Source organism: Rhamphochromis longiceps, linkage group LG10 (genome assembly GCF_057381845.1).
Source record: "Rhamphochromis longiceps isolate RC_006_pf linkage group LG10, R_longiceps_female_GT1.1, whole genome shotgun sequence".
Taxonomy (NCBI): Eukaryota; Metazoa; Chordata; class Actinopteri; order Cichliformes; family Cichlidae; genus Rhamphochromis; species Rhamphochromis longiceps.
This window is the reverse complement of record NC_140566.1, coordinates 29,260,190-29,272,849: the sequence shown is the minus strand read 5'-3', so window position 1 is coordinate 29,272,849 and position 12,660 is coordinate 29,260,190. Positions and strand designations below refer to the sequence as shown.

The 12,660-nt window shown below is 39.8% G+C and overlaps 1 protein-coding gene across 5 annotated transcripts in view; it reads left to right on the top strand.

The window, feature by feature from the left end:
• Positions 1 to 12,660, top strand: part of gria4b (glutamate receptor, ionotropic, AMPA 4b) — a 166,084-nt gene that overhangs the window by 27,942 nt on the left and 125,482 nt on the right. Inside the window, exon 1 of one of the 5 annotated variants that reach the window (XM_085421241.1) lies at positions 2,453 to 2,683. The exons of the other annotated variants lie outside the window; for them this stretch is intronic. The gene's annotated coding sequence lies outside the window, so the exon portion shown is untranslated. Of the gene's footprint in view, positions 1 to 2,452; positions 2,684 to 12,660 lie in introns of those variants that run through there. 5 annotated transcript variants of the gene reach the window in all.

Below are 12,660 nucleotides of genomic sequence, written 5' to 3'. Positions count from 1 at the left end.
TCTCCCAGTGGTAATACACGTTCCAGCCGTGTATTACAGCCCTAACTCTAACCTTAATCCTAACCCTAACCATTACCTTATCCCTAACGTTAACCACCACCTTAATGGTGTTAGAAATGGCGACCGTGGCTCAGGGGGTTGGGAATCGCATCTGTAACCGGAAGGTCGCCGGTTCGATCCTTGGGCTCTCTGTCCTGGTCGTTGTGTCCTTGGGCAAGACACTTTACCCTACTTGCCTACTGTTGTTGGCCAGAGGGGCCGATGGCGCGATATGGCAGCATCGCTTCTGTTAGTCTGCCCCAGGGCATCTGTGGCTACAACTGTAGCTTGCCTCCACCAGTGTATGAATGTGAGAGTGAATGAATAGTGGTATTGTAAAGCGCTTTGGGTGCCTTGAAAAGCGCTATATAAATCCAACCCATTATTATTATTATTAGATAGTGTTTTCCAAAGGGATTAAAGTAAAATAAACATACATGTGTAGATTGATTCCAAACGGTTCCCATGTTTCCTCGTTTTTCCGACCTCGTAATACAGGGACGTGTTGGGTGGCCGAAAGCGTAACATACGGAAGATTTGTCACCTAGCATAAAATATTACACCTTGGTGAGTGAGAACGTGTCGGGTCGTTAGATTGATCAGAAGATCAAAGTGATAATAATACTACATAGAAACACAGTTTTAAATAGCTCTAACTGTTGTTGTTTGTACCGAGAGCCTCCGACCTCTTTTTCAAGGTCAAATAAGGTCATGGCTTGTCTTTGATCTTTGAAACTGTGTAGAAATTGTATCGCCTTTGTTTGTATTTGCAACATTAGTAACATGAGGATTCTGAACCTCACAATATAGTTTGCAACCAAATATTATTTCACATTTGACCTCTGACCTCACTTTTACATTTCACATCTGCATTTCTTTCAAGTTGAACATATGTTATATCTTTAAAGAAATAATTGTCAGGAGACTGAGTAAATAATATATACACTGTAGCATAATGTTATATAATGAGCTCAGGTTATTCACGGCCATTTATTTAGAAATCAATACCTATTATGCATTACCCACTCCTACATAATGTTTGTGTAATCAAAGTACATCTGTCATGCTAGCCTTATCTATTTTTACTGCACTACAAACTACATTATAAGAACAAAAATCAAAATGAATATATAGAAAATATTATCCTATTCCCCTAAAAGTAAATACTGCCCAAAGATTTAGATGCCTTGGCAGAGGTTTGTGTCCACTTATGAATCACACAAAGCTACTCTATTAGAATCCAAGAATAAATATATGGAGCTGGAAATGTTTAAAGTTATGTAGTGTCATATTTAGTTTATAATATTTGCTAAATCTGGCATTTTGTGCAATTTATTTGGAGGAAAACAAATCACACTGATGATGTATACGTCTCAGGTGTCAAATATGATAGACTTTCCATTACAGGGTTATCCAATTCAAGGTCATTAAGGGTTGGAGTCTATCCTAGCTGGCACAGAGTGCACCCCAGGCACGCTGAGAGTCCATCACAGGCCAAATACACTAAATATGCTAAATATAATTAAAAAGATAAATCTCACATTTGTCATTGTCAGTGAATTTTAATTCTCATTAGTTTGTGCATCACATCCAACCAGTGAGAAGAAAACTTTTAACTTTTTGTGCACCACATGTTACAGTAACGTGTAAATTATGAGCAGGAAGAGCTAATATGTCACTGATATTCTGTTTCTGGGAAAATAAAAACAATTAACTGCAGGTATGAAATGTGGTTCCTGTACTGGGCAGGTATCATCTAGCCTGACACACCAGATGGTTTGTTAAAAAGAATGACATGAGAATTCATCCATGAAAACTGATTGGAAAAGGGCAGACAAGTGATTGGATGAACCATCTGTATCTTTCACAGTCTATCATGTGCCAGTCTGGGAACCTGCCAGCCGCTGTACAAGTTAAGTCACTTGATAAGTGAGCCAATCTCTCCAGTTTCAAACGCCAATTTTAAAAACCTAATTTGTAGTCAAACGACATCACTTCCTTGCTTGCATTTCAATGTGTTCCTCTCACATGCAGAAACCAGAAAACCTGTTCTACCTAAAACCTTGAAGGGAAGTTTGTGTACAGATCAGAGGTGTGGACTCGAGTCACATGACTTGGACTCGAGTCAGACTCGAGTCATTAATTTTATGACTTTAGACTTGACTTGAAAAAATGTTCTAAGACTTGTGACTTGACTTGGACTTTTACACCAATGACTTGGGACTTGAATTGGACTTGAACCGGTTTACTTGAAAAGACTTGATATTTTACCCCAAATATAAAATTTAACATGCATATTATATGGAGATTGAAAATGTGACGTCATTCACGGGTAGAACCGCAAAGGATTCTGGGAACTCGTGGCAAGCGGTACTATCGCACGCAGGCTTTCAATTAAAATCAGTCACACAGCGATAAAAAGAAACACAAAAATGTCAAGAAGCTGTTGTATTATTAACTGCAATAGCCGGTCGCATGACAGCCACGGGAAGCCGACGGGTAAAGAGATCGGTTGTTATCGGATTACGTCGTTGAAGAGAAATTGTTCGAGCCATGTTTCCGAAGTAACAAAGACGTGACGGATGGTCTGGATTGCAGCCATTCAAAGATCAAATATAACGTCCTAGAACACTCCAGCTCACAGGTTAGTCTGCTCCAAGCATTTACACAAAGGTCAGTCTGCTGTTGTAGTTAATGCGTCATTTTTCTTAACATAACTGGTGATATAGGTTACAAGCAAGTCTGGCGCTGAACAGAAATTGTCGCGCTATGCTCCTTTATTTATTGTGCATAAATAGTGAATTGTCCTGACACAATATTGCGTTTCGCTTCTGTTATTATGGTACACTGACAAAAACACATACTTTTATTCACAGGATAAAACAGGTTTTTTGTATCACTAATTGCCCAGTACGATTACAGCATACAATATTATTGTCACTGCTACATTTCTGTGATGCTACCAGAAATTATTTCCACTACTAATTAATTACCGTTGAGCTCAAAGGTCCTATTAATAAACGGTTAACGAATGTGTATTTATGAAGACGATTTGTGAGACTGGTAAACTTATGATATGTACGATGGTCTTTACTTTCTACACGGTGCGTTTCAAGGTCCTGCACCCATCTGTCGGTAAACTGTACCTGGGCTTGTTGCAGTGACCGGAAGTTACTAAACTTCATGAGTGTATGCGCTCACTCCAAGAACCGTATGATTATAAATATGCATATAAATATGCTAAGATGAGATAGCTGACTTCATCTAACTAGCAAATGTTGTCCAGGCTACGTTGGTGATGCAGTTTTTTTTAATATGTATGATATTTTTGTCATGCGATTTTAAAGCTGGTCCTACAACCGCATCCAAGAATAACATGCAGCGTATCTCAGAACTGTCGGTGAAAATTATTCTTGGAGCTAAGTTTAATTGAGCTGCATTTTAAAGAGGTGCAATTTCACAATTTGTGTATATTTTCTAAGTTCACTATTTTGTATGTGTTGAGAAAAACACAGATTTTAAAATTACATGGTCTAATATTTACATTTAGCATAACTGCAACATTATTTTTTCGTTTGTTTTTTTTAAAGACTCGAAAGGACTTGAAATTCAAAGTTTCAGACTTGTGACTTGACTCGGACTTTTACACCAGTGACTTGAGACTCGACTCTGACTTGCCTGACATTACTTGAGACTTGACTTGAGACTTGAGGATAAAGACTTGAGACTTACTTGAGACTTGCAAAACAATGACTTGGTCCCACCTCTGGTACAGATTAATGTCAGGATTCAATAAACATGTTGAGGTTTTCACATAAAATCACCTACGAAAGCCTCTTTCGGAGCAGTCATTGACGTTTCCAAACAAACAGATGTTCCATGGTGCCGTCCCACCAAAACACGCCTGTAGATTCCAGTAGTTCCTGTTAAGATTACTTAATCCAGCTGGCACTCAAAGCAATTAAAAACTAAAAGAGAACAAAGCGGTAATAGAGGATGCAAATATAATATTTTGATGGCTAAATCTGTTCTGATTCTTTAATATGTGTTAGCATGTACTTTCCATTTTTCCACCTGTTCAGCTCTCAGATTTATTTATTTACTGGGTTTTTATGCGGCTGCTTATATTCATTGCCCAGCATGTTTACTCCTTCAGTACGTCATGAGCTTCACATTTTTTCCCTGAGTTCCTTTGCCCCATTTTTCTCTCTAACCACACACACACACACACACACACACACACACACACACACACACACACACACACACACACATCACCCATGTCACTCTATGAATCCAGACCTCCTCCCAGCATTATTTCTTGTCTCCATGGGGAGCTGAGGGTGGGGTAATGAGGCAGACGGGCCAGATGATGCTCCTCCATGTGAAGAAGATCCAAAGTTTCTTAAACCTGCATTACACAAGGACTCATATCTAACAGAAATGGTGACTGATGGGACTAAAAGATAATAGGCACAAAAACAGAGCTAGGGTGGAGTGGGAGGGAGAGTTTGTGCTTAAGATGTGTGCTCGGGGATTAGACGAGATAGGGACGAGAGATTTTCTGATGAGATCTGACATCAGCCTAATATTAAATGTAAACACGCACACCTGCACACTCAGTCCGTCTTATTGACTTGGATACGGAGCACTGGGGATAGAGCTGTGTTGCTCCTGCTCAAACCTACAGACTCTGTCTTGGTCCAAATCCAATCCTGTGTCCTACTCTTTTCTTTCAGTTTGTGTTTACTCCAACCCCTCAAGAAAAATGATGAAACTTTAATGATCTCTACAGGGAAAATTGTTGTTGCAGTAGCAAAGAAAAAGCAGGACACAGTACAGTTTGTATGAATTAAACTAAAAAACAAAAGTAAACTTCTGGAGCTAATTCAATGCTTTTGCCAACCATCCTGACCGTCTTGCAACCGGGGTTGGTTGACTCAGGTACACAAACTGTCAGAAAAGCATTGAGCTAAGACAGTTTAGGTGCACAGCAAGTAAGTGAACAAAAGAGCTGAATAACTAAATAAACAGCAGCCAGCAGTTTAATTAATGACATCCACACTGACAGTGAGCTCGCCTGCCGACGCTCACAGCACTCTTTGTCTTAATTTCAGTGACATTTTGCAGATGCGTCCCAACTCCTGGTTGAAAATGGCACCTCTACTGAGGTCATTTGTTCGTGCTGGAGATGAAAAAATGCTATTCTGCAAAAAAAGAAGAAATATAAAACCCTGCATCCCTCTCAAATTATTGGACAGAGCTGCAGTGCAGTAGACAGGGAGTCCAGGGAGCCACCAAAGGAAAGCGTATTTTAATCTATGCGACATGAACATGCTTTATTGTTCTCACTAGCCGGGTTCGCCTCATTTGGTAGTGCCGTCAGGATGTCCTTCCGCCTCTGTCCTTTCATGAGATTAATTCTTTCAGACATTTATTGTTACTTCAAACAATATTGAGGGGCATGAGAATAAAACAAACTTTTATGAAGCTCCATTATGATCTCTTCCGTGTTCATTTTTATCCCTGCTGTGCAGCTCCGCTGTGAAGGGAAGCTGGGAGGTTTTCTCCAAACTACACAAAGCTTTGATCTCAATTTTCGGATACTTTAGCAAACTCACACTGCAGCCAATAAGAGAAGAACATCAAGTCAAATAGTTTTAAAGTAATACTTTTGACTTTGAGGAAAAATTGGAAACAGCAGCGCTGAAACATTTTTTTATGAAACCTTTCTATTGTTAAAAAGTGGGGCCTTCCTCTTGATCCACTTTCTCATAAATGTTGACATAGTCACTGAAGAAATGAGAGAACTGGAAAAATGTGCAAGGAAATCTTGGCACGTGAGCCTCTGATCACTGATTTTGAAATATCTGTGTCCAACTGTAGGAGGTCAGAAAGAGAAATTAGACTTAGCTAAACTGTAGTGACAAATGAACGCAGTGTGACGCCTCAGAGGGTCATAGCACAGCTGCAGATATATCACACATTAATTATTACTGTAGGTTAGTCCAGGTTTTCTGTTCTGACCTGGGCTCCTGCTCGTCTGTATATCACTTTGTACTTTGTGTCTTTTATTGTGTACAATAAAGCCACACACAAGGTGAAGCAAGGCTTCCATTGAATCAGATGTCAACATTTTTCTGAATCACTGAATATTACTCTTTTTTTTTTTTTTTTTTTTTTTTTTTTTTTTTTTTTACTCATTTGGGCGATACATGGTGTTGCACTACAACATGGATTTGTTGGAAGACAGGCTGCATGCATGTGTTTTTGCTCAAGTCAAACTCTTTCAGTCAGGATGTAAATTTATCTTCATAAACAAAATGTAGAGGAACATAATAACTATGTTTGTCATTTATTGGAAAGACAACATTTATATTGATGCAATAAAGCCAACGAGACCAATAAGGCAGTCAATTTGGAGCAATTCGAGGTTGCACTTAACGTACAGGGCACAACCTTGCCTAAACTCTCCAATAGGTCAGCATGTAAAGGGGTTTGCAATGATAGTGCTAATGATATTATTTTAGTGTTTAGAAATGCTAGAAATATGTAAGAAATTCTTCTAGTAGTTGAGATGTTCCAATCTAAATCAGTGATAGTCAATCTGTGCACCAAATCTTGCAATCTAACAAGGAGGCGTCAAGATACTGAGACTTCAGCTGGCTTTAGATGTAATGTATTTACCATCTTGGTTTACCATTTCTTTTAATTATCTAATTTTTTACTGTGTTATTTTTTCTAAACAAGTGGTGTGTTGTAGTGCACAAGGCTGAACGCACTCGTGGTCTGCAAAAAGAGCACGGGAGTAGCAATCGAATGAAAAGATAAATCCTAGCGGTGATGGTGGTGATAACACTTGTTACCAGCCATAATGAGGTCAGAGTCACCACTGTCTGGCTCAGATGGAGATTTATACAGAAATGAAGAGGTCCAGCTGTCTTCCAAAGCTCATAGCCTGGCAATAAAGGCAGATCTGCTCGAGAAGCTGGGAGCTTAAATGGTGACAGCCATGATAAAGAATTCCTGTGATGCTGATGCAGACTGCAGCAAACATTTGGGGTAATTTCACATTGTGGAGAAAAGTGACTCTTTGGACCGTTAAATGAGGTACAATGACCATACTTGCACTCGGCACCTACTGTTTTGATGATTGGACAACTAATGCCTAACTCTGCTTTCACATTGTGAACCATTTAAGTAATGTGTCAATCTCGTCCGCCCAACTGTGGGTGGTAGGACATGCATGATTGCATCCATGTTGGAGTCTGCAGATACACAGGAGAATCACACACTTTTTATTGCTTTGGTATTTCTCTTCATGGGAGATTTTGTTTGAGTTGACCAAACTGTAGATTTTGGTCAGATTAATGTAGATTTGCCAACTTGGTGTTGACCAACCAGTCAAGTTTCCATTTACATCCTAGAGATGGGTAATGAGTGATGCTAAAATTTCATGGATGGACAAATAATCTAAGTGTCATTAAGTCCAGTATCCAAGAAAAAGTGTGTAGATGGTCTACAAGAGTTTTAACATTTAATAATGGCTAAAAATTGAATGTTTAACAATCATTATTATGTTCAATGTTGACCTTTTAGATATAAAATGTCAATCATTTCATCGCAGTTCTCCTATTAGACATTTGTGTGCAACTTTGTTCTCATGTATTAATTCTTAAAAATATGGCCCAAGATTGTCTTTTTTTTACTTTACATTGACCTTTAAGCACCAAATTCTAATCACTTCCAAGCTTTATACCAGATGCAATGAAGTTCACCACATTTAGAGAGTGTAAGAGTATCGGTTACTTTGATCCTTCATCACCAAATTCCAGTAAGTTCATCCATAAGTCCAAGTTTTTACGGAGTTTAAAGAAACTGACTTGTGTTATGCAAGAGATTGTTTAAATGCATTGTTATTATATAACTTCTCTATTTTTTTTTTTTTTACCGATGGACAGGAAATGACACCTCGCATAATTAGGAGGTGTGTTCAGGAAACCAGTTTGGACTTGTTAGGTTTATATTGTTGGATTGTCATTTATGCTTAGAAATATATACTCATATATGCTTAGAGTTATATAATCGATTGCATATCGATAGGATGTCTGATCCTTAGCAGTCTGCAAAGACTCTGTGTGCCTTCCAGAGCACTCTGGCATACATACACATCCTAAGGTCATGAGAGAGGTCGTACCTTCTCTTACTGATTTATGGTATAGGAGGACACCTACTCTGTATCTGTTTAAATATAAGATCCCTTTGTATAGGTGAACCGCTGGACTCCTGGCACCAGCTTTGGGGAGTCTTCACTGGGTCATATCTTGACACACACACGTATGCACAGACTGGTACTCTTTGTTCACACATATGCCTGAGTAAGACGTCATGTGTTAATGAACCTATGTATGTTCATGTAGCCACAATAAAGAGCAGTGCTTCGAGGGAGCTAATTGAGAGTGACTGGGGTTCGAGCGGCAGGAACAACGCTCGTCTCAGGCATCTCCATCGTGTACAAGATCACACAAAGAGTTCTGCCTGGTGTCCAATGCTCTTTGCCATTGTAGTAGAATTGTCTCTGATTGTTCCAGCGAGGGGTTTGTGCTAGACAGACCCATCAGGACTGGTTTGAGCTTTGTGAGATGGTGCATTATCTTGTTGGAAGCAACCGATGGGTACGCTGTTGTCATAAGGAGATAGACACGGTCAGCAGCAATACTCAGGTAGGCTGTGGGGTTTAAATGATTCTGAGTTAGTACTAAGTAGCCCAAAGTGTGCCAAGAAAATATCCCGATACCATATCAGAGCGTGATTCTTTGTAAACTCTAGAGATGTTTGTGTGGGCCTTTATGGCACCAAACCACACCACGTTCAAAGTCACTCAAATCATCTTTTTTTCACCTAATTTTAATGCTCAGTTTGAACTTCAGCAGGCTTTCTTGGCCATGTCTACATGACTGAATGCCCCGAGCTGCTGCCATGTCATTAACTTGTTGGGTATTTGCATTAACGAATAGTTGAGGAGGTGTACCTAATGAAAAGGCTGGGTATGCTGAAGCATATTGAATTGATGATAGGATGGTCTTTTGTCAGTCTTTTTCATTTCTTAACTGAGTGTGAAGAACCATCCACGGTAGTTTTGACAAAATATTTGTCGCTGAATAACTAAAAAATAAATAAATAAAACCAGTCAGATGTTTGCTGGTTGTTCACGAGTTAAACTAATAGCAAATGTTTGAAACTCATTTTTTTCCAGGCAAATCAAATTGTAGAAACATAGTTTAAGTAACTTAGACACATCGTTAGTGCTCTTGTCTCATAGACTCATAGACTGCTGTGTCTGATGTTACGCAGCTATTACTCAGGGAAAGAATGAAGTGTGAGCAAATTTGCATTATTCATTAATATTTTGATCATCTGAAGGTGAACCCGAGGGCCACACCTGGAGCCAAGTGAAGTAAGTGGTAATAAATAATGCACATTTTAAATAAATAGCTTCCTATGCAGGCTGCTAGAAGGCAGAAGGTAATCCACACTTTGAGGAAAGATGGATTTAGAAATACCTAAAGGGGCTGTCGTTGAACAAAATGTCACCTGGGAAGCAGGGAAAGCTTTGATGAGAGGTAAAATAATTTTTTTCTCATCACATAAAAAGAAAGAAGAAAACAAAAATATTCAGGAATTTAAAAAAAACATCAAATCCCTAGAAGAAGCCTACGTGTCCCACCAAGATCAGGAAACATTGAACAAAATACGCAAAACAAAACTAGAATTAAATGAGATAATTGATGAGAAAAAAAAACAGAATTCTTAGTACAAAGACTACGCTTACAAAATTATGAACATGGTAATAAATCCGGTCAATTTCTAGCAAACCAGCTAAAAATAAAGAAAGAAAAAACAACTATATGTGCTGTTCGAGATTCATCTGGGAACACAATATATGACCCAAAACAAATAAACAACATTTTCAGGGATTTCTATAAAACGTATTCACCACAAATAAACCCGTCTAAAAGGAAATTAATCGGCTTTTGGACAACATTACTCTTCCAAAATTATTAGACACTCAAGCAATGGCACTGGATTCACCACTGACACCAGGGGAACTCCAGGAAGCCCTGATAAACATGCCCAATAATAAGGCTCCAGGTCCAGACGGGTTTCCTGCAGAATTCTACAAAGAATTCTGGACGATTCTAGCACCAGTTTTCTACAGAACGTTGTTGGAAATCAAAGAAAAGGGCAGACTTCCATCAAATATGAATTCTGCAAACATTAATCTCCTGCTAAAACCAGGCAAAGACCCTGTATATCCCTCAAGCTATCGTCCAATATCCCTTATAAACTTAGACCTTAAAATAATCTGCAAAGCTCTCTCAAAGAGACTAGAGAAAATAACCCCCCTCTTAATTCATCCTGACCAAACTGGTTTCATAAAAGGTAGGCACTCATCAACAAATACACGTAGATTACTTAATTTGATAGACTACTCATACAGTAAAAACCTTGAAACTACAATATTTTCTTTAGATGCAGAAAAAGCATTTCACAGAGTTAACTGGAAATTTCTGTTTGCAACTTTACACAAATTTGGTTTTGGAACCTCTTTCATTAACTGGTTAAAAATATTATACAATTTCCCAACAACTTGTGTCAAAACAAATGACCAAACATCCTCCAGCTTCTGTCTCCTGATGGGCACCAGGCAGGGATGCCCACTCTCCCCTTCACTGTTTGCAATTTTTATTGAACCACTAGCAGCAGCAATTAGACAGAATTTAGTAATTAAGGGCATAAAATGCAAGAACGTGGAACATAAAATCAGCCTTTATGTGTTACTTTTTCTCCAAAACTCACAAACCAATATCTCTGGGGTGATTGAATTGATAAACTCTTTTGCAAGAATATCAGATTACTCAATTAACTGGTCAAAATCTACAGTCCTCCCGATTAATTGCTCCCTCCATAATTCTTCTTCCACACCACTGCAATTGGGAAATATAAAATATTTAGGTATTAATGTTTCTCCCAAGCTTGCAGATCTGACTAAATTAAACCATATCCCACTTTTAAAGAAGGTAGAAGGCGATCTGGCTAGGTGGAAATGTCTACCCATATCACTCATGGGAAGGGTTGCCGCTATAAAAATGATGGTCTTACCAAAAAAAATTTTTTTATTCTCAATGATCCCAACTAAACCGCCACAAGATTGGTTCAGATCTCTAGATTCATATTTGTCCAAATTCCTTTGGAAAAATAAACCCCCACGTATAAGCTTAAAAACACTACAAAAGACCAAGGATAAAGGAGGATTAGAACTACCTAACTTTCAGCACTACTTCTTAGCAAACAGGCTTCAATTTATCTCAGATGGTTAAAACATACCCTCTTAGATGAACCTTGGCTAGATGTAGAACAAGCACTTTGCAATAATCTAGAGATCTCAGACCTACCATTTATCAGCTCAAACATCCAACGACACGAATGCTTTAAAAGCATCAGCATCAGCTCTTCTCTGACAGCATGGTGGGAGTTTCTAAAATTGACGGAGTCTTCATTAATCCCATGCAAACGTACACCTATCTGGAACAACCCTGACATATTAAAAACAATAATATGATAAACTTTTCAGATTGGAGTGGTAAAGGAATCAAATACTTAGAACATATATTAGAAGGAACAGAATTTATTCCATTTGACAGACTAGTTACACAATATGGGATCAACAAGAAAAGATTTTTACAATATCAACAAATTAAATCCATAGTACACTACATATGAGCGGGCGGAGGGAGGTTTGGAGTCTTCACACACCCCCGTTCTCTGCAGCCTTCTGGAGCGGGGGGTCTGGGAGGAGGAGTTGGCCGTCCAATTGGGGTCTGGAATGTGGGGCCTCCCTGCTGCTGCTGCTGAGTTGGGGCAGTCTGCTTCTCTCCACCCCAGGGAAAAGGGTAACACTACCTGGGTCTGGGTGCAGTTTCCCCCTCCAGGGGCAAGGGTACCTAGACCTGGGGCTTAGAGTACGCTTGGGGAGTGTGATTGTGTGTACAGTGTCTCTTTATGTCTGTCTCCACGTTGGGTGAGTGTTGAGTAATTGCATATGAGAGCATGAGGGTGGGAATGGATGTTTGTATCTGTGTGTGCCTGTATGTCTGTGTCTATATGTCAGGTCTAGTATCAGACACCACCTCTCTGGGGACATCTCAGGCCCTCCAAGGTATGGAGGCCTATCTCCCCCCACCACTCCCCCTGCCAGTGGCAGACACAGTCAGACATCGGTGCGTTGGTGGTTCTTTGTGTCCGGGGGTGGGCGTCCGGGTACACACCGGCTCACTCCTTGGTGGCTGCTTGTCGGGGCCTGGAGCCTGGGGCTCGCCCGGGCCACTTCGGGGGTGGGGTGCCCTCAGCCTCTCGGCCTGGGGCTCGGTCACTCCTCCACAGCTGGCTCGTTCTGGGATAGTGGCGCGGCTGCCCCTCTGTTGGTCTAGCAGATCATTACATGAAGGAACCTTTTAAATACAAGCACGCTCATGCTCACAGGTGTACACACGGGTGTTCACACACACACAAACTACACCCTTTTTGGCTCCTACCTCAAAGCACACTGTGTGCTGTTGA